The sequence below is a fragment of the Bombina bombina genome, chromosome 1, assembly GCF_027579735.1.
Source record: "Bombina bombina isolate aBomBom1 chromosome 1, aBomBom1.pri, whole genome shotgun sequence".
Taxonomy (NCBI): domain Eukaryota; kingdom Metazoa; phylum Chordata; class Amphibia; order Anura; family Bombinatoridae; genus Bombina; species Bombina bombina.
The window spans coordinates 417,261,777-417,286,728 of NC_069499.1; positions in this window are offsets into that span (position 1 = coordinate 417,261,777).

The following is a 24,952-nucleotide window of genomic DNA, read 5'->3' on the forward strand; positions in this document are numbered from 1 at the left end:
ATAGACAAATTATTATTTCACATAAATGAGTTGCAATAAGTGTCAACAAAAATAATGCTTTATCCCAAATTCACAAATTGAGTAAATTATTACCATTTATCCATCCATCAATTATATTATCTATTAAATTCCAGGAATCCAGTCACATCCACACTTGAGACCCCCTCTGAAAAAGTGTGATTGTGAAGCCGTCTTTCTCTTTTTTTTATTTGCTTGCTCAAACAGACTTTATTATGTTTTTGGTATAATGTTAACCATTATTTTTTAATGGGGAAGGAGTTTTACACATAGTATGCCTGGTGTTCAGCTGAAATAAAATATTTGTAAATACTATTGATTGCAAGAATTTGGCCTCACCACAACACTACTTACAATTATTTGTTGAAAAAAACAAAATATCTCTAGATCTTAATAGCTTGATGTCCCTATACAGCACACTCTAAAAGAACGTGATCCTCTCACACACGTTCCATTAATAAATTACACAAACCAAAAAGAGATGGCGCTCGTAATGGTATGGGCTTCAGGGTTTTTGGGACAGTATATGGTGATAGCCTCTTATGGGTTTAAATGAATTTAGTTATTTTTGTATTTATATGCTATGCAGTATTCACAAATCAATAATAAAATCAAACCAAATCAATATGTTGTGCAGTCTTCACAAATCAGTAATAAAATAAAAAACAAACAATATGCATATACTAAGCGTTTGTTAGATCGAAAATATATTTAATCACAGTGTAATTATTCATAATAAATAAAAAAATATATAGTAAACCACATTTAAAGGGACACTGAACCCAAATTTTTTCTTTAGTGATTCAGATAGAGCATGACATTTTAAGCAACTTTCTAATTTACTCCTATTATCAAATTTTCTTCATTCTCTTGGTATCTTTATTTGAAATGCAAGAATGTAAGTTTAGATGTCGGCCCATTTTGGTGAACAACCTGGGTTGTCCTTGCTGATTGGTGGATCAATTAATCCACCAATAAAAAAAAGTGCATTCCAGAGTTCTGAACCCCAAAAAAAAGCTTAGATGCCTTATTTTTCAAATAAAGATAGCAAGAGAACGAAGAAAGATTGATAATAGGAGTAAATTAGAAAGTTGCTTAAAATTGCATGCTCTATCTGAATCTCGAAAGAAAAAAATTAGGTTAGAAATAAAATAAAATGCAAGCTTGCTTATATTTATGTTGTGGCCACAACAATTTAAAAAGTTTCCAAGTTCTTTGAAAAGGAATTATTTGTCTGTGTTCTGCTGGTTCTTACCAGTTAATAACAAGTTTAGGATCAGTTTGTCACGTTTGTATTTGTAACCAAACACAAGTAATGTTAAATTATATCCAATATTAAGGGCTAATCATTCCGTTCTTGTTGGTATAACCCCTTTCTATCTATCTATCTATCTATCTATCTATCTATCTATCTATCTATCTATCTATCTATTGGGTACTTGTAAATCATAAACTAATCACCTGTAAGGGTCTCAAGGCGCTAAGGGAAGTAGAAAAGTGTGCGGGGGGGGGGCTACAGGAAGACGATTCAGTCGAAGAGCCAGGTCTTAAGGTCTTTCCTGAAGATTGTAAGGGAGGTGTATTGTCTGAGGTGTAGCGGGAGGGTGTCCCATGTCTTTGCTGCCATATATGAGAAGGATCTGCCTTTAGCTGTGGTTTTTCTGAATTTGAAGGTGATTCTCTTGTTGATGGGGAGCCAGTGCAGGTTCCTTAGGTGTTCAGTGATGTGGCATTGGCGAGGGATGTCGAGGATGAGACTGACTGAGGCGTTCTGGATGTGTTGGAGACATTTTTGGAGCCTGATGGTGGACCTGGCATAGAGTGCATTGCAGTAGTCCAGTCGACTACTGATGAGGGCGTGGGTGACAGATTTTCTGGTTTCGGTAGGGATCCACTTGAAGATTTTTCGCAGTAGGTGGAGTATGTGGAAACAAGTCGAGGAGACAGCATTGATTTGACGGTCCATGGAGAGTGATGAGTCAAGGATGACGCCTAGATTTCATACGTGGTATTTTGGGGTCTGAGGGTGTCCGAGGGCTGTGGGCCACCAGGAGTCATCCCATGAGGATTTAGTGGGTCCAAGGAGGAGGATTTCGGTCTAGACAGTGGAGGGCAGCATAGCCCGTAACACACATAAGAATTAAAGTGGCAACAATGTTGCATTAGTGTGGGTGGGGATTGGGCTCACCTTTAAGAAGCCAAGCTACAGTCGGTGGTTGGGCCTGGGGGTCGGGTACCCCCTTCTCCTGGTTTTCACATAATCAGATTTTTACAACCCCTGATGCGTGTCTCTAGGGTGGATCGTTGGCTGGAGTGAGTGTGAGCATTCATACTTGCCTTCGCCATCAGTTACGCTGTCCACGAAGTCCGGGCCTGCAGCGGTCTTGCTCTTGCAGTTGCTTGTTTCAGTTCTGGGGGGCGGCGGCCCCCCTTTAGCGGTCGCGACTTTTTCGGTGGTTCTTTCCCATCTTCTCCTGGTCGTCGGGTGGCGTCTGGCGAATCTTCGGCCATGCGGGCAGCAGCATCCATTGTCGATGTCGTCACTTCCAGTCTGAGCGCGCAGCGAGGCTCAGGGGCTCTGTGCTTGCTGGCAGATAAATTGCTTGTAATGCCTGGGGGGCATGATGTAGAAGAGCACGGGAGCATTTGCAGGCCAGAGGCTGTGGTTCAGGTGATAAGGAGGGCATGTATGAGCAGGCCGCAGGCCTGACTGGGGGTTCTTTTTGCTTATCAACCGATTGATTTAGTCAGCCTTTTATATGGCAGTCAGTCAGTGAGGATCGGGCACAAGGCCCTACTATTGGCGGCAAATTGAGGCCTAGTAGGAGTTGCGGCATGTTCATGTTGCGGTGCATGAGAAACGCATCACGTAGGGCACGCGGGCGTTCACCTGGGGTATCTCCCAGCCGGACTGCATTTGGGGTAAGAATTAACGTTTTCGGCCAGGAAGGGCCTAGGTGCTTTCCTTAGTTTATGTAAAGCAATGGAGATAGCACAGAACAGGGCTTCTCCAGACAGGTATAGTTGCGAATGCAGTGTCTGAATCACAAGAGAGTGGCGTGTCTGATTGTATGGAACAGTGTGGTGTGGTGCAGTGCGCAATTTTCTTGGTCAAGGAGGACTAGATTCTACTTTGACTGTGGCTGGGGGGTCCTTGTCCTCTCCCCGTGGTGCTCCTCTCTCGCAATTTTCATTTCAGGAGAGAATGGAATCGCAAGAAGTGGGTTTTACCGATTAATCTGGTCCAGGCGGTCATACCGAAGAGGAGCAGAGCCATCGGGAGCAGCCCTCGAAGTCAACCGGTTCACAGCATGTGCAGCGGCCATTGGGAGCTGGTAAGAGACCTTTTGAATTCTGGGCTTAAGGGGTTTAGCTCATCTTCAGATGATTCGGGGTCAGAAAGTGATAGGTCACTGGGGTTGGAGGCCAAGGGTCAGGAAAGAACGTATAGACTGATTAAATGTCTGCCCCTTCCCCCTGGTTAGTCCCACATGGAACCCCATGTTCAGTTGCCGGCTTCTCCTGCGCCTGCGGGGGTTGTGAGCCCTGAGGCGACACTGAGACGCAAGGTGGCTATGTATGGGGACACGTATTTGTGGCCCTCACTCAGCCTTCACAAGCATCTCAAGTCAAAAGTATGGTAAGAAGGATCCGAGAAGGTAAATATGCTCAAATATTTAAGCTCTCTGCTGAAGCCTACTGCCAGAAGGAAATGGCGGAGGATGGCGCAGGCCCCCCAAAAAATTTAAGAGGCCAGATACGTTCAACGAAGGGCGGATATGCTTTCTTATATGCTTCTTGCTATCTCATGTAATTTTCGGTTCAGGTAGTGGATACTCTGAAGTATCAAGTTGCCAGTGAATCTAATTTCAAACTGTATAGGGACGGGGCTACATTGTTGCTTTTTGCAGAAAGAAAGTTGCCCCCCCCCCTTGTCCTTTGGGGATGGGGATTTGCGCCTATGGGCCCAATTGGAGCCTGTACAACCAGTTGTGCCTGGGCAGCCCTCTGCCGGGCCTGCTGGTAACAGAGCTTCACAGCTGTATTGTCGGCGGCCAGCAGGTTCTGCTGGCGTTTTCAGGATATGCTCTGCGTCAAGGGAGCAGCCTGCGCGTTCCAACACGCCTGCAGGTATTGTAGTGGGAGCCACTCTGGCTCGGAATGCGTAAGGTCCCAGGAAGCTTGGCATTCCCAGGAGACACCGGGCCCTAGCGGAAAGGGTGGCCACCCAGCTGAGGGTAGCCGTAATTGAAAAGTGCTGATGCTATACCCTAATAGGGAGGCCGTAAATACTGGACGCAGACCCCTGATGGGGATTCGTTATTCCCGACAATTCTAAGGTACGTGGGTCCTTGGCCCGCAGGAACATGGAATTAGCATACCAATTCCCAGGTGGTAAGGAAAATAATTGGGCCAGAACATAGCATTGGGCTGTATTTAAGAGGATACCGATGTTTGGATTGGTAATATCTCCTTTGGGGGCCGTTCCTAAGAAAGAGCCTGGAAAATTAGGTTGATTCAACACCTTTCTTTTCTGAAAGGTCGGTCGGTAAATGATGCTATTTCTGCTAAACTTAGTTCAGTTCACTACCAGTCCTTTGACCATGCTCTTGCATTGGTCAGGAGGGCAGTTAAGGGAGCTCTTTTGGCTCCTTCACATCAACCCCTCCTCCTTTAACCTCATGGGGTGTGGGTTTAAGGGTGAGTTTTTCATGGACAGATGCCTGCTCATGGGTTGCTCCATTTCTTTTGCTTATTTTAAGGCTTTCAGTAAGCTCCTGCACTGGAATATTGCTGCGGCTGACGGTTTTGAAGGCCTGGCACCTACCTGGATGATTTTCTGTTGGTAGGCCGCCCTGGGTCATCCGAATGCTCCTTTCTGAGGAAAGTCACAAGACTGTTGTTGGGCAGGTTGGGCATTCCTCTGGCAGAAGACAATACGCAAGGTCCTTGTACTTGCCTTCCTTGTTTGGACATTGATATCGACTCTGTGGCAATGCAGTGTCGTTTTGCCACAGGATAAAATTGACCGTATGCTGAAGGAGGTTAGGACCAGGAACTTGTAGGTCCATAAAGTATCTATGGACCCTTTTTGGGCCTCCTGGACTTTGCTGGGAGAATCATTCCCCATCGGTAAGAATTCTCCTCAGGTGGCTCGTACGACAAATGTGTGGGGCCCGGTCCCACACTTGCAGGTTTCGTGTATCTGAGATGGTTGAAGGCCTGACAGCGTGGGAACAGTTTCTGAGTCACTTTAAGGGCGTCTTTTGGAATTTCTTCCCCATTATAGTGGCCCTTGAGATATGGGGCAAACAGCTCCGTAACCGCGAGGTAGTTTTTGGACAGACAACATGAGAGTTGTCTTCGTCATTAACAAACTTATGTCCGGGTCCCCAGCGGTATTAAGGTAGTAAGGTCTTGAGCCTACTGGTACTGAGGTGTCTGCACCTGGCCATTGTGTTCCGTGCACGACGTGTTCTTGGGGTGCAGAATTTGATTGCTGATGTGCTCTCCCACTTTCAGTGGGAAGCCTTCTATGTTTTAGTTCCTCAGGCGGATGCTAATGGTTATCTTTGGCCTGAATACTTGTGGCTGGTGGCATTGGATGGGACCTCTAATAACGATGATCCAGTCTTCGTTGGCCCCTTCTACCTAGAACACTTATGTAAGACACTGGTCTGAGTGGATCACCTTCTGCGATGTGAAGGGTCGGCGGTCATGCAACGGTGATCTATGGGGTCTCCTGGGCTGGATCGCTGAACTTCAAGGTAATGGGGTGTCTAAAGGGGCAGTCTGTTCCCGACTGTCTGCTGTTTCCTTCCCTTACAAACTATACGGCCTCATTGACTCTTCCAAGACCTTCTTCGTGAGAGAGGTGTTGAGGGATTGGGGGCGTATGGTACCCAGAACGAGGGGGTCCTGTTACTATTGAATGACTGGCGAACCTTTGTCGAGCCTTGTCTGACATGTGTTCTTCTAATTATGAGGCTACCCTGTTCACAGCTGCCTTTGGGCTGGCTTTTCACGGGGCGCTAAGGGTGGGTAAATTAGTCCCCCCTTCGAGGTACGAGCCTGGTGGCCTATTGGCCTCTCATGTAAGCGACGTTGAGTTGGCTGTACTTGTTTTCCTGTCTGGATCAAAGACCGACCAAGAAGGCAGAGGTTCTTGGATCTCTTTACCTGCCCATACGGGCTCCGACTGTTGCCCAGTTAGACTAGTTAGGGCCTACATGGACGTGCATCCAGAGGGTCCCTTGCTATTTCTAGTTCATGCGGATGCTTCCCCATTGACTAGATTTCCGTTTCGGAGGTTTTGAACTGGGCAGTGGCTAGAGTAGGCCTTGATCCTAGGGTCAACGCTCCTCATTAATTTAGGGTTAGAGGAGCTACCACCGCCGCTGGGTTGGGTTGGTCTGTTCAATGTATTAGATCATTGGGACGGTGGAGGTCAAAAGAAACCTGTTGTACACTAGGCCATTGACTGAATAAGTGTTTTGTTTGCCTAGCGATGTTCCCTTGTTAATTGTTGTTTTGTTGCAGGACCGAGAGAGGGTCTGTTGAGAGTGTGGATCATGGGTCACTCCTACATCCATTGAGCAGAGGTGAGAGCGATCGAGGGACCAGATGCATGCCAGTTGGGATTTCCTTCCTTTAGGGTTACCTTTAGATGGTTGGGCCGCAAGGGATTGATTTGGTCAGGTCTGCCTGGGTTGCTGTAGGGGGCTGTGCACCAGTGGGAGAAACCTCAGTGGGAGAAACCTCATGTTCTGTTCATTCACACCGGTGGTAATGATAGAAGGCTCCTGCCGTGCAAACAGCTCAGTGCAGTGATTCAGTCTGAGCTGGTCACTTTCCATACTTCGGTCCCCAATGCTAGGATAGGATGGTCCAACATTATCCCTAGAATAGAGTGACACCATATGCAGCCCACGAGGTGTCCTTTCAGGTCCGTAAGAAGCTGAACAGGGAATTGAGAATTTTCTGGTTTTAGATAAGTTTTGTTATGGAACATGGGAACATCACAACGGCTGAGAGGAGCCTCTACAGGAGGGACGGGGTGCACCTCTCTGAGAGGGGCATTGACCTGTTCCTATGTAATTTGAGGCGTGCTATTTTATTACACCTATGAGGGTGGCGGCAAGAGCTGTGCCTGTGGGCTATCTCTTGTGGCGGTTGGCCCACGCCCTGGTTTGCTATCAGAGGTAAAGTGATGGCTGGCCCAGGGGGAGGGTAGTCTCTGCAGGCGTGCGCCTGGGGTCCCTCCCCCATTCTGAAGATGCCGAGAACTCCCTAAGCCTGTGCGTGGGGTACTTACTCTCCTAGCTAGATTGCCACCACCTGGTTTAAGGTTTGCCGTGTTGCTTCCAGCCGGTTCCTATGTTCTATAATAAATGCGACCCACGGGTCTTTACCCACACTCTGTGTTTGTGTCTTTATTCCAAGTTATTTATTGCAAAAGTTATTTATGGTAAAGTTATAAGTTAATTAGGTGTTAAGATATATATTTCAGTCAGTTCTATGAGTGTTAAGTTATTACAGCAAGCCAGAAGGATAGGGCATTTAATTACTTAAGACAGTGGAGGGCAGCATAGCCCGTAACACACGTAAGAATTAAGGCCCTTAGGAGTGTGCTGCTGTGAAGTGGCAACAATGTTGCATTAGTGTGGGTGGGGATTGGGCTCACCTCTAAGAAGCCAAGCTACAGGTCCCAGACCCTCTTTCCAGTTCGTCTTCACAGCTTCCCTCCCTCCCTTTCATTGGTAAGGCGGCAATAATTTAGGCTGGACATCAATAGGGTGTTTTATCAGCAGGGTGTCTGAAGCAGGATGAGGGCTACGCGGCTCGCTTCCTTAAGCTCAAGGATGGTTTCTGATCTCTGCAATGAAGGATGTACCCAATTAAAAATATGGGGAACATAAATTACTGCAAGTTCGTGCAAGCAAATTCACAATAATTTAAACAATGCACTAATTGGAAATAACATTCAAAATCAAGAACAGTAAGGCAATATACAACCATAATGAAGAAACTGGTATAAACATGTCACAAAGGTATGCTATATAATCGCCTGCAAAATAGTTACCAGTCCAACACCCAGAACTATAGAAAATGTTGATATGGCTTAATTTAAACATAGCAACAACATAGGTTACAGCTGTGTACAAATGTAATCTCTAGCATATTTGCTGTGCCAAAGAGGAACCTAAGTGAAAGGATGCAGTAGGACATATGTGCACAAAGTTACAATATCTGAAATGAAGGTATTTAGTGTCCCACTGCCGAGGACAGAAGGAGTCAGTAAAATAGTCCTCCTAGGCTGGGTACGAGCTAAGCTGGTTATAGTGATTGTAGCAAGACCTGCACAATCTCAAAGAAAAAAAGAAAAAGGAGGGAAATAGAGAATGTTGTGTTCAGGATTTCACTCTCCTCCAGAAATCCCAGATTTGGCAACGAAGATCAATTGTTTTGTGGGATGAAAAGACATATTCCTCCATGGGTTCCAGAAAGCTCACAATGTCAGATATTTCTGCCCAGCCCGGTCAGTTGTTTTCCACTTTCTAGAAATAGACAATTTTCTTGCTGTGAAAATGTAAACACAAATAAATCGATTGGGAGGAGGCAAATGTTCTAAGCCAAGATGGAATAGACCTGCCTTAGTCCTATTTGAAAAGTGAGTCCATATTCTAGCACACTTCTTCAAGAGAATGTTCCAGAATCTTTCAAATCATGGACCCTCCCACCAAATATGGGCTGGAGGGCCTACTGCACCACAGTTCCAAACACAAGTGTGCAAAAATGTTGTATAATCGCAAACTTAGATACCACTGGGTAAGGATTTTGCTATACAGTTCATAGAGTGCAATACAATGAAGGGCTGCTCTTGTGCTTGCGACCATCTTAGAACAATCAGTCTGCTCAGCTATGAAGTCAAGGGACCTTTCCCAAGAAAGTATGTATGCTGATTTATAGGATGTAGGGGAATGAAAGACATCTCTATATGAGGTCGAGAGTTACCTACATATTATACTCCTTGAGACCCATCTCTTCTCCCAATCTGTCAGCAGCTGAGGTTAAAAGTTCAAAACCCCTTAAGACTATAATACGCTCCTAAGCATCCACAATTCCAATTCTAAGTATGGAGGATTAAATATGGATCCAAATTGAGGTAAAGTGCAGAATTTATACTCCTGATATAAGTCACTAAGAGTGCTGACCCCTATTTGCCATCCCAAAATTCACAGCTGAGAGAATAACAACCTTTTGTATATTTTGCTCTGGAGTGTTTAGGAATTTATATGAGATCCCAAACAGAAAGCTCTTTAGGCAGCGGTGCCTGCTCTATTTCCTGCCATTTTCTTTTTGAGTCAGTGACACTCAATGGAAGGATATACACCAACCTGGCTGCCTTATGGTAAGCAAATAAATTGGGTTCTGCCACTCCCCTACCATCTGATGGCAATTCCAATATCCTCAATGTCACTCTGGGTTTTCTTGTTTTTCCAGATGAACCTGCTACTGATCCATTGAAATTGGGCTTTTAAAGATTTTGGAATAGGGATAGGCAGGAACCTATAGTGGTAGATCAGTTTGGGAAGTAGGTTCATTTTGAACACTGCTACTTTTTCTAGCCAAGAAATACAGGGAGCATTCCATGTGTCCATGCTATTCTTGAATGTATGTAGTTTTGTATAGAAGATAGATTCAATGATAGTGGAAACATCATGGGAATGAAAAACCCTGAGGTCCTTAATCTTTTGAGTAGACCAATGGAAGGGATAGCATTGCTTAAGTTCCTAAAGCTCCCTTTTTGGAAGATTTGTGGAATATACTTCTGTTTTGGTAAAAATGCAAACCCGAATCACCTACTCTATTAAGCCCTAACTCACCACATAGCCCACTGCATAGTCCCCACTACACTGTTAACCCCTAACCCACTACACCCCATGTCGCAAAGTACCCACTACTATTAACCCCTAACACGCCACACCCCCACATTGCAAACTACCCCTATTACTTTTAACTTGAAATACTACAACTTGTAATACTACCCCTACTACTTTCAACATTGCTGCTCCATGCCGCCGATAAAAAATATGGGGAACGTAAATTATTGCAAGTTCGTGCAAGCAAATTCGCAGTAATTTAAACAATGCGCCATTTGTAATATGGATTTGAGCGTAAAGAACACTGTGATCTCGCAATTGCGTTTATGCTGCTCGGTCTAACAATATTGATCCACTCGTAATTTGGCCCATATTGGGGGAAGCTTAGCCATTGACAAACAACTGCAGCAAAAGTGTCAATCTATTAAGAAAACATTCATACTTGAAAAGGCATTTTGCCTTGCACACCTTTAATAGTACCTTTAAAAGTACTTTAATTTGAAGCTGATGGGACTGTACAATTTCATCACCTATTTCCTCTGGCCCTGTGGATAGGGTTCTTTATTTCCCAGATATATTATTATATAACTGACTCTGTGCTTTTCCAACCACTTTCTCAATATTTCTCACAGAGCTACCTCCCTATAGATTTTATTTCCCTGGAAGCTCTTAATATGTAAATAAAAATGGATGAAAGCATATTAGCCTAGATTACAAGGGGAGCGCAAATATATTAGAGCTATTGAGCACTAACACAGCTCAAGTTAAATCAATAGCCCTCCTAATCTTGCCCTCGTATTAGGTTTACAAGTTAAAAGTAAAAGGTTTGTGCTCGAGTGAAAGCTTCAGGCGTTATAACATCTGGAGGATAGCGTGGCCGAGATAACTCTATTCCCCTAGACTTCTATGACAATCAGAATTACCAACTGAGAAAAAACTGAGCTTTATAAACTCAGGAATGGTGCTACCTTAATGTGGCTGTGTGCATACCCGGATATGTGTTGAGATTATCGTGCCAAAAAAAGGTATAACAGTTCCAATGTTTGTTCCACTGCTAAATCTGTGTCGACAGAGTGATGATAGCTCACCCCTAATGTACGTCATCATCCATACTGAGGGCATTAGAAGTCTAGGAGCCCGATGAAGAGTTAGCTCGGTCCTCCATCTTTTGTGCAGAAGCCTGTCTCCAACTCTCTACACGAATCTGCAGTAGTACTGCCATCCTTCTGTGAGCTATTCAGGATACATTTTGTTTTTGGACACAATTTTAATTTTCCCAGGTTTTTTATAAGGTTTTTGGGAACGTTTCTAGGGTGCAAAAGGTAGGTGTATTCTAGCCCTAACACTTTACTTCACATCTCCAGGTGTGCTATATTTTTCAGTGCTACACATAACTCAGTACTTGTATCATAAGCAATTCTAGCACACCCTGCACGATTCATAGAAAGTATAGGATGCACTCAAAAAATGTCAGCCGGGCTAACATAACCTGGTAAAACTATTTTAGTTTTAACCTGTAATACGAGATAGGGCGCTATTCATAGCCCAGGGCCACAATATAGATAGCGCTCCACTTGTAATCTAGGCCTACATTTTTATTTATTTATTTTTTTGCATCAAGTTAAAATTATTTCCTATTTTTCTCTTTAAAGTAAAGCATCTAAAAACGCCTTTAAGAAGTCTGTGCTGAGGTACAATGCACCTCGCACTGCTGCACCTCGCACTGCTGGGTTGTACATATAATAGAGCACTGTGAAATTGAAAAGCATGTAATGTTTTATTATTGTTTATTACATCAAAGGCAGAGTAGCATTTATGCATTTATTTGTATGAGGCTTATAAAATATATTCTATTGCTTATGTCTCCACCTAGTGGAAGTTTTAGCAAATTGGTACAATTTAGCAAAGATTTCTTAAGCAAAAGTAACAATGGGCAAGATTACAAGTGACGCACTAATGATAGCATTAGTGTATTATATATATTTATTTATTTACTAATTTATTAACCGTGATTTAAAGGGAAGCTCCATGAATAATCATTTTTATTATTTCAGTTATATAAAATAAACTCATAATGCACCCTAATAGAACTTGGTTTAGCGCACATGAATAATTATTTTACTCCTTAAAGTTGTTTCCATTGAGGCGTGTAAGTTCTGCATGGGTGCTAAACCTGACAGGAGTTCTATTAGGGTGGATTATGTATTTATTTTATATACAATATTGAAAAATATTATTAATAAAAATAAATAATTATTATTGATTATAATTATTAATAATATTTTTTCAATATTTGTTATGATATAAATACTTAATGCACCTAAATATAATGCCTGTTGTGTTTAGCACACAACTGAACAACTGAGTTATTTCTTTTGAGGCACGTTCTTCATGTGCGCTAAACCTGACAGGAGTTATATTAGGGTGTGTTAAGTATGTATTCAGTTTTTTTTTGTCTTTTCCTTAAAATCTATCTATCCTTGTGTTTTTATGCATTTCTTTGTTCGCTGTAATTTTATCTTTGTCTTGGGTTTTTAGAGAGGAGTGATTTTTTAAGGGTTTCTGAAATTTAGAGTAATTTACAGTTTTTTTTTTTAATTTCTAGAGTATTTTGTATTTAGTTATGGCTAGCGGGAGTGATAGCCTTAGAGGGAGGGGTGGAAAGAGGGATAGAGGGGGTATAGGTGGGTGAGGGAGTGACAATGTAGATTTAGTTGCTAGAAGGGATATTAAGGCCGTCAGCTAGGATTATGTCGTGAGGTAGCTAGGGAGATAGAAAGAGGGAGGGCTTGAGTAAGGGGCGATGGTGGCTTTGTGCTACCTAGTGGGACAGGACCAGAGGGGAGGCAGGAGTGAGTTAGTGTGTCACACCCTAGGATAGGTAGATCTAGAGTAGGTACAGAGGGAGGAAGACCTGGGTCTGTAGAGGGTGGGGGAGGGGATAGTGGGTCTCAAGCCTTAGAGACAGATCAGGGAGAGAGGGCTGGTTTCTCATCACAGGCAGGAGAGAACAAGCCTGCTGGGCTTCCTTAGAGGCCCAGTATGATGGAAAAGCGGTAAAGTGAAGATGAGAAATTGGCTTTGATAAAGACGTAAGTGCAGAGAGCCCCACAATTGGAGAGGCATAATTTGGCCAGCAACACTATAAGTAGGCTATGGAAGGAAATCAGGGAGGCTGGCATAAAAGTGGAATATTGTTAACGCGTAATGACCAGTATTAAGCACCGGTGCAGAGACTGCCAGCAGGTGGTGGAAGAGAATATTAGAATGGAGGAAGAGTGGGTAAGCCAACCTGGAGGCCTGAGCATAGTCTATAGTGGTTTGGAGGAGCTGCTGAGGAGTAGAATGACTGCAGCTGTAGAACCCAAGATACCAGGAGGAGGAGTTACGGTTGCTGCATCTTCTGATGTGTAAGTATAAATGTTTTTAGTATTTCTAAATATTTTTTTAATTTGATCTAGCATTAAAGGGATTTGGCATTAAAAAAAAAAGTTGTATTAGGGGGCGGAGCTGGCTCTAAGATGGCGCAGACTTATTTTGCATGAGCTCCATCGGAAACACTGATTTAATTAATAATTTTTACAGCTAAAACTAAACTACAAAAGCTAAGTTGGGACGAGGAACACCCTAAATATACAAAGGTGATATCCAGCTATAAACTTTCCACGACTCTCATACATCGAGGTGATGTTTCGGCCCTTCCTCACTGAAGGAGAAATCGGATTGAGTTACAACCGGGGATCCGCTCCGAGCTAGGAAAGCAAGCTGTTTAGATCGCTGAAGATAGATCTGGACACATCTGAAGGTGTTGCTGGGGTCTATATACAAACCGGACAGTTGATCTGGACGCGTGGAATAACAATTTCGGCCATCGTCAGGAGAGCACATATCCATTTTGGAACACAAGGTCAATTTGAAACTACATAGGATTGCCATAGCTGCAGAACAAACTATAATACCAATATACGAGCGGTAAAACACCATTTATTTTTTATAACCAATAAAATGTGTACTATCTGAGATATTCTGCAGCAGAACTTCACCTAACAGAGCAGCATAACAACAGGGTTATACAGACACTTTACAGACAGCTCATTATAAAATAAAAACTACCCTGAAAATGCAAGAGGATTCAAGAGGGTCCTAGGATTATTATGTAAATTCACGTGTATATATAACAACATTGTGGGTTTAAAGATCTCTGCGTTTTTTATTATTTTTGTTTACAAGAGAGATAAATAAAGGTGAACTCTGGGACATCTTAATCAGAAATACCCTCTTTTTTACACTACGCAGCTATAAAATCACCACAATCTCCTACTACCACATTGGACCCTTCTTTGTGTCTTACTACAGATATAGTTGTAATAGTTTTGCCTTCAGCTTCTGCTACATACCAACTAATGGGTGCCCTTTATACCATCTCTTTATTGCCACTTAAACCAGCTAAAATGGTAGAATACACTGGAGCTATCTTCTTAGCAAGTAAGACCATTAATTCCTCTTTATCTTGCCTACATCTGGAAAGTCACCACATAGTATCCAAGAAGCCAATAAAGAGGATTGTCTAGGAAGACGTCTGGATTTGCGCAATGCTCCAGCTTTGCACCTCCCTTTTATAGCCATACCGTGTTAATATGTCGTTATAATTCTCTTACATGTCATGTGACCCTTTTTTCCATATATGCTTGCACGAGGAACCTCTGCAAACTTAAAGTGAGTATCTCTTAGACTTTTCACAACATCTTTGGTGTCTCTTTGGCCTTAGGTATTTGCTTCACCATGAAAAATAGAACACAGACTATGAAGAACTGTCTTTCTAAATCTCAACTTAAAAAAAACAAGAGACTCAACCTCCTATGACTTCAAGCAAAGATTCACAAGAAGCCCCCATTGACATGCTATCTCCATATGTAGTTTATACAGTATCTAACAAAAGTGAGTACACCCCTCATTTTTTGTAAATATTTTATTATATCTTTTCAGGTGACAACACTGAACAAATGAAACTTTGCTACAATGTAAAGTAGTGAGTGTACAGCCTTATAACAGTGTACATTTGCTGCCCCCTCAAAATAACTTAACATACAGCCATTAATGTTAAACCATGGGCAATAAAAGTGAGTACACCCCTAAGTGGAAATGTCCAAACTGGGCCCAAAGTGCCAATATTTTGTGGCCACCATTATTTTCCAGCATTGCCTTAACTCTCTTGGGCATGGAGTTCACCAGAGCTTCACAGGTTGCCACTGAAGTCCTCTCCCACTCCGCCATGACGACATCACGGAGCTGGTGGATGTTAGAGACCTTGTGCTTCCCCAACCTTCCGTTTGAGGATGCCCCACAGATGCTTAATAGGGTTTAGGTCTGGAGACATGTTTGGCCAGTCCATCACCTTTACCCTCAACTTCTTTAGCAAGGCAGTGGTCGTCTTGGAGGTGTGTTTGGGGTAATTCTCATGTTGGAATACTGCCCTGTGTGTTTGGGGTCATTATCATGTTGGAATACTGCCCTGCAGCCCAGTCTCCAAAGGGAGGGGATCATGCTCTGCTTCAGTATGGCACAGAACATGTTGGCATTCATGGTTCCCATAATGAACTGTAGCTCCCCAGTGCCGACAGCACTCATGCAGGCCCAGACAATGACACTCCCACCACCATGCTTGACTGTAGGCAAGACACCCTTGTCTTTGTACTGCTTACCTGGTTGCCGCCACACACACGCTTGACACCATCTGAACCAAATAAGTTTATCTTGGTCTTCTAGTAATCCATGTCCTTAGCCTGCTTGTCTTCAGCAAACTGTTTGTGGGCTTTCTTGTGCATCATCCTTAGAAGAGACTTCCTTCTGGGATGACAGCCATGCAGACCAATTTGATGCAGTGTGCGGTGTATGATCTGAGCACTGACAGGCTGACCCCCACCCCTTCAAACTCTGCAGCATTGCTGGCAGCACTCATAAATCTATTTCCCAAAGACAACCTCTGGATATGACGCTGAGCACGTGCAGACAACTTCTTTGGTTGACCGCTGTGTGTTGAGTTATTTTGAGGGGACAGCAAATTTACACTGTTATACAGGCTGTACACTCACTACTTTACATTGTAGCAAAGTGTCATTTCTTCAGTGTTGTCACATGAAAAGATATAATAAAATATTTACAAAAATGTGAGGGGTGTACTCATTTTTGTGAGATCCTGTAACTCTAACCAAGAATTACTGTCTCAGATCAAGGTCTTGTTTCAGGAAGAAATTTGTTCTGCTCTTCAAGAGCTTAAGCAAGATATTCAAGATATTGGAAGCAGAACCTCAGAACTTGAGGAAAAAGTAGATGACATTGCAGAAATAATTTAAACTATGGAGGCCTCTATAGCGGACCAACAATTGCAGATACTTAAATTGGATGCCCAACTGGAAGACCTTGAAAATAGGTCACGAAGATCTAATCTGCGTATAAAAAACGAGAAAATTGTCATATACTGGTCTCCAAACAACAGTTACCAAATAATTTCAGAAGACAGTACCTTCCATTGAAACATCACTGTTATTATTTGATAAAATTCACATAGTCCTCTACAGTCCAGAAAAAAGGACAATCTAAAATGGCCAAGCAAAGCCTCCCGATTACAGATGCGGCCTCACTTGATTTTAAGTAGTTGTGATTCAATATAATCTCATTTCCATTTGATTCAAATCATTTATGTGAAAAGATAACTTGTAACTGTATATGAGGTGATTTCATATCCTCTTCCTTCCTCCCACCCCACGATTTTTTTTCTTTACATCGTTCCCAACCCCAAATAGATTCTAGAAATATATCATAATATCTCTTATATATCATTTACATCATTCAAGTGGAAGGTTAACCTACAACTGCATATGTTAACAAAGATAACCACTTTTTCTATTTCACTATAGTTACCAATCAGCTAGATTACGAGTTATGGCATAATGGCTGTTCGCAAATAGCGTGTGCGTTATTTTCATTGAGCACTCTTCATAATGTAGGTATTACAAGTCTGAAAACAACCTTGTTACGCATAGCAGTAACACGAGTACCGCGTTTATTTCCCTAGCGTAATCACGGACGTGTAATGGATTCTCCCATAGAGATCAATGCAAACTGAAGAATAGATGGATTTTTCATCTAACACTTGATATCGCGAGAACTACACACTGCTCTGTCATATTACACATACAAAATAATGGACAATAAAAAGAATCGGATCAAATGTACAAACAACAATCGTTCTCACAACATTGCACATACGCATTCAAAATTCACAATCCTTTACAACAAATACTACACAACATTTACACTAAACGAAGATAAAGAAAATACGTTGCGATCTGCATCACGGAACAAAATAACATGAAAAAAGAATTGTACACTGATACACAAACAAAACATTCGCATTGGCGATTAGGAAACATTATTAAAAAAAAAACACACTTAACAAATACGATACCATCAGAAATCAGCATTTAGATTTTGAGATAATAAATTAGGAGAATGTTATTCAAAACGATCACTATGACATCATCACATTACACACATTCCAGAAATACATATGTGCATTTAGAAACTTGATATGAGCATACGCAAATTAAGACAACTACTCCACATTGTACACATGCAAATCAAAACTAAAGCACACCTGGACCCAGGGGCGCAACTACCGGTGATGTGACATTCGCCATTGTGACCGGGCCCAGCAGGTCCCTCCCACAGGGGGGCCCAAGACTTCAGGTTGTGTTTTGTTTCCAATTGAATCCTTGTTGTTTTATCCACATATAACTTTAATTCCAATTTCGAGGGCAGGCAGGCAGCACACAACAACTCTAGTCACTGTCACAACAAACTTTATTTGACCTGCCGGCTGCCCCGGAACTTCCAATTTTGGCGCGCACTCCTCCTGACTGACTAGGCTGCACGTGTAGTCTTCTGAGCCTCAATCGTCTCGTGACTGCACGTGCAGCCTAGTCAGTGGGAGTCGAGTCTGGGACTGGTCAGGGAGTCTGCACACTGCAGGCTAGCGCGGCAGCCAGTGACTCAGTGAGACTGGAGACCATGACAGTGGCAGCCACAGAGAGAGCAGAGGAGCAGCACTGTCTGTGACTGAGTTGAAGGTAAGTGTGAGGTCAGGCTGAGGGGGGGGCGCCGCCCAGCAGATTCACACTGTGCATGCAGGCGTTTAGCTGCATAGAGGCCTGCAGAGATGATCGCGCCAGTGTTCTAAAAGTTTTTCTGGGCCGATGCATAATAAGAATGCAGGACCGGGGCATTTGACTTCAATGCGCATGTGCGGCCGACATAACCGCGTGCTCGACCCGACTCCAGTCCTCAAGATCAGCTGAATAAGTTGCATGCATCAGAGGGTGACGGACGGTCCAATCCAGGTCAGGGCTATTTCAATATCACCAACTCCCTATTTAGAAAATGTTTTTCACAGAAGGATTTCATGCTTTGTGTGCTGTTTTCCATAGTTTTGGAGGGAGAGCTACAGTACTACAAGAGAGGTTGCCTACATTTACCCAAACAAATCACATCATTCCATAGTGATAAAGTAGGAGGCAGAACTGATATCTTTTATAGAGTAATATATGTATACAGTCTATTTCAGAGACATGGAGTCTTAGATTCAGCTAATTGAGTTAATAAGATGTTTTCTGTACAAGGGCAGTCAGTGTTGATAATCTTTCCATCTGAAATATAATCTAACTTTATGATATTGGTGCTTCCTCTACACATCATGAGGCCCGATTGGCCGCAAGTCTGCAGGGGGCAGCGTGGCACCAGCACCTCACAAGAGCTGCTGGTGCAATGCTGAATACATAGAGCGTATTGCTCTCCGCATTAAGCAATGTCTGTCGGACCTGATCCGCCCTGTTGGATCAGGTCCGACAGACATTTTATAAATAGGCCTCTATATGTAAACCAAATGAAATTTATAAACTACCATTTTCCAGGTTGTGAACTTTTCAAATTTGTAGAGATTATACTATTGAAATACAAAATAGTTTAAAAACACCTAATAAGCAATTCTGTGATAAAATAAGCACTGGCAATTTGCATTGGTACTCATTAGTGTGTTATACTGGCAAAAAGGGACAAACATCAGCAATCTCTCTGTGTCTTTCTGTCCCTGGCATCTAAGAGGGTAAAAATATTGTTGTTTGATGTTTTCTAGTAGTTTAGAGGGATAAATGAATACTGCTACGTATGTGTTACAAGGTGGTAAAATCACTGCCTTATAAATGTTACCAACTGAGGGAGTTAAAATTGTCACTCTTGTATGTTTCTGGTGGCCAAAATTACTGCTGTCACTATGTTTGTTACTGGAAGCTAAGATTTTTCGTATTGGGCTCTGCCTCCAGGTTTCTCTGACGTTAACTGCCTGAGTCAATGGATGTAAACCCAATTGCCTGTGAGTGCAGGTGACTATCCAGAGCTGTGAGTTTTGTCAGTTGCATGGGATGTGTAGCCACTTCAGTTTGTGTGTGTGTAGACAGTAATATCTACAGACGAATTGCCTTCAGCATGCGCTGCTGCACAATGAAAAAAATAAAGATAGTACAATTTAAAAAAAAACTATTAAAAAATATGTGGTGCTTGGCTCAGCGGCTCCCCCCTTGTCCTGAGTGGTCCATATTGCACAGAGACATGCTTATGCTTCTTATACTGTCTGTTGGCTCTATCTGCTTGCTTGCTGATGGGTAAGTGATTGCTTGTGGCTTTATTACTCACAATTTGAATTTTAAAATAAAGACCTTTTGAATACGTCTGTGCTGTAATATTTCTAGTTCAGTTGCACTAGTTCTCTCTGTCTCCGTCTGTTCTTCCTCTGTGTCTCTTCCCCCCTCCGTCCCTGTGTGTGTCTCCCCCCTGTGTCTCTCTCTCTCCCTCCTCCCCTGTGTGTCTCTCTCTCTCCCTCTTCCCCGTGTGTCGCTCTCTCTATCCCTCCTCCCCTGTGTCTCTCTCTCTCTCCCTCCTCCCCTGTGTCTCTCTCTCTTCCCCTGTGTGTCTCTCTCTCTATCCCTCCTCCCCTGTGTGTCTCTCTCTCCCTCCTCCCCTCTGTGTGTGTCTCTCTCTCCCTCCTCCCCTGTGTGTGTGTCTCTCTCTCCCTCCCTCCCTTTTTCTCCTTCCCTCTCTATTTCTCTCTTTTCTTTCTTTCTCTCTTTTTCTGTCTTTGTCTCTCTTTTTCTCTTTCTTTCTTTTTTCTCTCTCTCCCTCCCTTTCTCTCTCTCTTTTTCTCCTTCTCTCTCTTTCTTTCTCTCTTTTTCTTTCTCTCTCTCTCTCACTCTCTCGCGTTCTCTTTCTGTGCTATGTTGTTTTCTAAACATTAATATATGAATGCTTGATCATGTCAGTCACTGTATTCCTTCTTTGGTCACACATTGCAGGAGTGTTTGTCCCTTTCTCATTTTAAATCTAAGTTAACATGATTAACAGATTTTTTTTACTGTATTACATGTTGCAAAAAAAAAAGAAGAGAAAAATTAAATATAAAAAAATCAAATTTTTTGGGGGTGGGCTTCATGGATTCTTGCACCGGGGCCCTGAGGTTTCTAGTTATGACTCTGCCTGGACCTCGTTTACTTTGCAAACCGGTACATTATTAACCATTTACATAGGGTATATAAGCACACTAGAAACATGGCTTCTTTGACTGTATTGCATTTTTGAGATAGGTGCAGGTCTAGGCGTTGGAGGTTTCAGAGAGTTAGTTAATGAGAGACAGAGAGTTAGTTAGTGAGAGTTAGTGAAAGAGATAGTTAGTGAGAAAGAGTTTGTGAGAGTTTGTCTGGGTGAGTGTGCGAGTGCTGTTTTATTGTACATTACTTACATAAACACATTTACACGCAAATATATTTAATACATACATACGCATATCAGTAGCACTACATACACACACATACACTCCATTCTCTTTCTTTAATACTACACTCCATACCCCATTCCCTTTAATCCCATACCCATCCCATAGTTAGATTTGGTTTGATTTACACCAACTTATTGTTTACATACCCTCATTTACTCCTTTTCTTATACGTTTGTCTGTTTATTAATACCCCTTACCCTATTTTTTTAATCCCATTCACAGTTTGAGCACTTTTTATTTTTTTTTCATTATTTTGACCCCCTTTCATTTGGGCACTTTCACATTTTGAAAGAGTATAGCGCGAAGGAGGGCTAGGGGAGAGCCGAGGCAGGAGATTAGTGAGGAACTCTTAGGGCTTATTAGGCCGCAGGTTAGTCAGCAGGTTAGGGAGCAGGTTATGGATGAGGTAGGGAAGAAAATAAGGCAGGAGAGAGGGACAGGGAGGAGGAGAAGGGGGAGAGGAAGAGGAAGGGGGAGAGGTCAGGGTTGGTGCCATTGTTGAAGATGAGCAAGTGGCTGGGCCCAGTGGTGTAGGGCACGAGTGCAGACAGAGTGCATTACAGTTCGGAGAACAGAGGCTCACATCACAGGGGAAGCCCAGGCAGAGGGAGGAGAGGTATACCAGGGAGGAGGAGGCCCTTTTAGCAGCCTATATGGAGAGGGCTAGGAGGCTGCAGGCACCAAAGGCCACCTCTTCAGATAAGAAAAAGTTGTGGCTGGAGATCAGGGATGCCATCAACGCAGTGGGGGAGTTCAGGAGGGATGGCAAATCAATACAGCACCGCTACCGGGACTGCAGAAGTGAGCTCAAGAAGAAAATGTCGAGGGAGAGGGACTACCATGCAGGGAGTGGTAGCGGGCCGGAACAGACATTTGCATACAGCGGCTGGGAGGACATGCTGCGTCCAAACATTTCCGAGGTGTCCATAGTCGGTATCGAAGGAGGAATTGATACCGGGAACCTGCGCTTCTCATCTGCTGGTAATTATCTCTTTACATCCACATCATAACCCATTCACACGCAAAATAAATTAGGGATATGACTAACGCAATTACACTTTTTTCAACATTATTACAGAAACGCATTCAGAATTACCTTGAGAAAGTTGGATTTGAAGAAAAGCCATCACATTAGTATCTAGTCTACAGATTAGGTGTACATTTAAACAGATTTAAGACGCACACAAAAATACATTTATATTGACCATCTAGATATCCGAAAGACGGGTTTGCAAATACTCCTCCTGAGGAGAACATCCACCCAGAAATCCCAGAGGTGGAGCTGTTGAGGGGCTTCCTGGAGGAAATGAAGACCTCCCGGAGGGCACAACAGGCACACACAGAGTTCCTGATCAATGCAGTGAACCGCCTGATCGAAGGACAAAAGAATATGCTAAATGTTCAAAATAATATATTGCAGGTCCTCTGGGAGGTGTTAAGCAGACTAGATCCAAGAATGGGAAAACCATCAGCTCCTAGACCATCAGCTCCTGGACCATCAGCTCCTGGACCATCAGCTCCTGAACCATCAGCTCCTGGGCCTCCATCTCCTACTCTGCCTGGTGAATCCCCAACCACTTACAGTACTCCTCCTCCCCTTCTTCCCAACCATCTACAATGAGGACACGTCAGAGGGGGCATTTGCCCTCCCCAGAGCATCAATCTCATAGGAAGAAGGGAAGGAGGAAGAAGTAATTATGTATATAATTTTTTTTATTTTAAATTTAATGTGTAAAGGATAGGTATGTGATGATGTTGTCTTCTTACACTTGTGGAGCACACTCTGTATTGAATAGGTTTCTATAGGACCAGCTTCATGGAGGTAGATTGTTTGCAGAGTGTGTTTTACAAGTCTGTTGAGACAACATCAGCACATGCTGTCCTTGTTGATTAGATTGATTGGTTTTTGTGATGTGATGTCCAAATCTGTTCTCCTAATACAAAACAATGACCATTACAATTATAAATGATGGCATATCACTGTATTGATGCAAACAACATAGCTTAAACAAGAACATATGCTAACATATACAAAGACTTATGGCACATTGGTATATCTACACGTGTTTGTGAAATAAAGTAAATATTGGTGTTTTTTAATAAGCCTGTATGCTATATTTCTCTCGATGTGTTGACAACATTGAATACATTAAATAAAGTGTATATTTTTAAAGCTAGCCTAAAGTGTTTTACTTATTTGGGAAATCTATTTCATTTAAAAGGTGCATGAAAGCAAAAAATTTGCTTACATGATTTTGACAGAGCATAACATTTTAAACAACATTCACGTTTACTCATATTCTTTGATTCCTTATCTTGTTATCCTTTGCTGAAAGGTTTATCTAGGAAAGCTCAGGAGCAGAAAAGAACATAGCTTCAATCTGCTGATTGGTGGCTGCATATATCTACCGATTGTCATTGCCTCACCCATGTGTTCACTTAAAAACTAGTAGTGTATTGATGCTCCTTCAACACATTATACCAAGAGACTGAAGCACATTTGGGAATAGAAGAAAGTTGGAAACTGGGTTAACATTTTCAACATAACTAATGAAAGTTTCATTTAGGGTTTCATGTCCCTTTAAGAGTTACATTTTAAAATTATGCTCACAGTACTATATATGGAGAACAACAATGTTGAATCAATACATGACACGATATTGAACATTTCAGGACATAACATCTATAAAAAGTATACATCTCATATATTTATATATATATATATCATGATATAGGTGAAAGCATATTGAGACATGACTTCAAATACAAATGCGCATGTTTAGGAATTTCCAATATAGACAATTAAACACAACACATTCATTATTTGTTAATGTGCAAATATTGTTGACAAATAAATTAAACAAGATGGAGTATAGTCATCGATAAACATTCATGGATTAGCACTTGCCTCAAAATATATTAGGGATCAACAACACTTTGGGGCCGATCTATCAAGCTCCATACTGAGTTTGAGGGCCAGAAACACCAGTTATGAAGCAGCAGTCTAAAGGCCGCTGCTCCATAACCCTTGATTGACACCCCCTGCTGGCGGCCGATTGGTCGCGAGTCTGCAGGGGGCGGCGTTGCACCAGCAGCTCTTGTGAGCTGCTGGTGCAATGCTGAATATGGAGAGCGTATTGCTCTCCGCATTCAGCGATGTCTGTCGGAACTGATCTGTCGGATCAAGTCCGACAGACCTTTGTTGAATAGGCCTCATTGCCTTCATTCATTTATTTCACGAGACAACCATCAATAGATATTTCTTTACTCTTTATCATCTATGTTTCAACAATGTACATGATTGACACAATCCATAAACCGAATCATGGTTTTAAACTTCTGTTCTCATTCACAAACATGGCGCATCCAATATCGCGGAACAACGTAATCCAATCAAATAACGGATTTAACACCTTTGCCTGTGATGTCTTATGCAACATGGCGCATTCAATATCGCGGAACAACGTAATCCAATCAAATGACGGATTTAACACCTTTGCATGTGACGTCTTACGCAACATGGCGTATCCAATATCGTGGAACAATGTAATCCAATCAAATGACGGATTTAACACCTTTGCATGTCAATAACAAATGTATTTCTATTTCTTAAACTAGCATGTGCTATATTGTTAACTAGCAAGCATGTTTGTTTTATGTAATGCACAGCTTCACATAATGTAACGCTAGATAACATAATACTGTGATATGTGAAATATAATCCATTGTTGATAAAAAAAATATATTTAATTAGAATAGCAATATTAGGAAATATTTAGGGAGCAGCAGGGTTTAACATAGAAATAATGCTACTATATACATCACAAAAATGTGCATTGTTTATACACTATATGTTACCTATAGCAATATATAGTTTGATAATTAAATATAATCAAAAATAATAGAAAGAGATTAATCATCTAAAATGTGTGCATTACACACAGTGATTTATTATGTTATACTACTACAATAAGATGTAAAGAAAATTGGAATATATGTGCTGCCAACATAAAGATAAAAGTCTGTTTTAAATATATTATATGTGTAAGTTGATTTCAAAAGCAAAAATAATAAAATGTACATTATGAATGCTTATCCATAAATTAAGAATTGTGGTCAGCATCACTTAAAGGGACACTATACCCAAACATTTTCTTTCATGATTAAG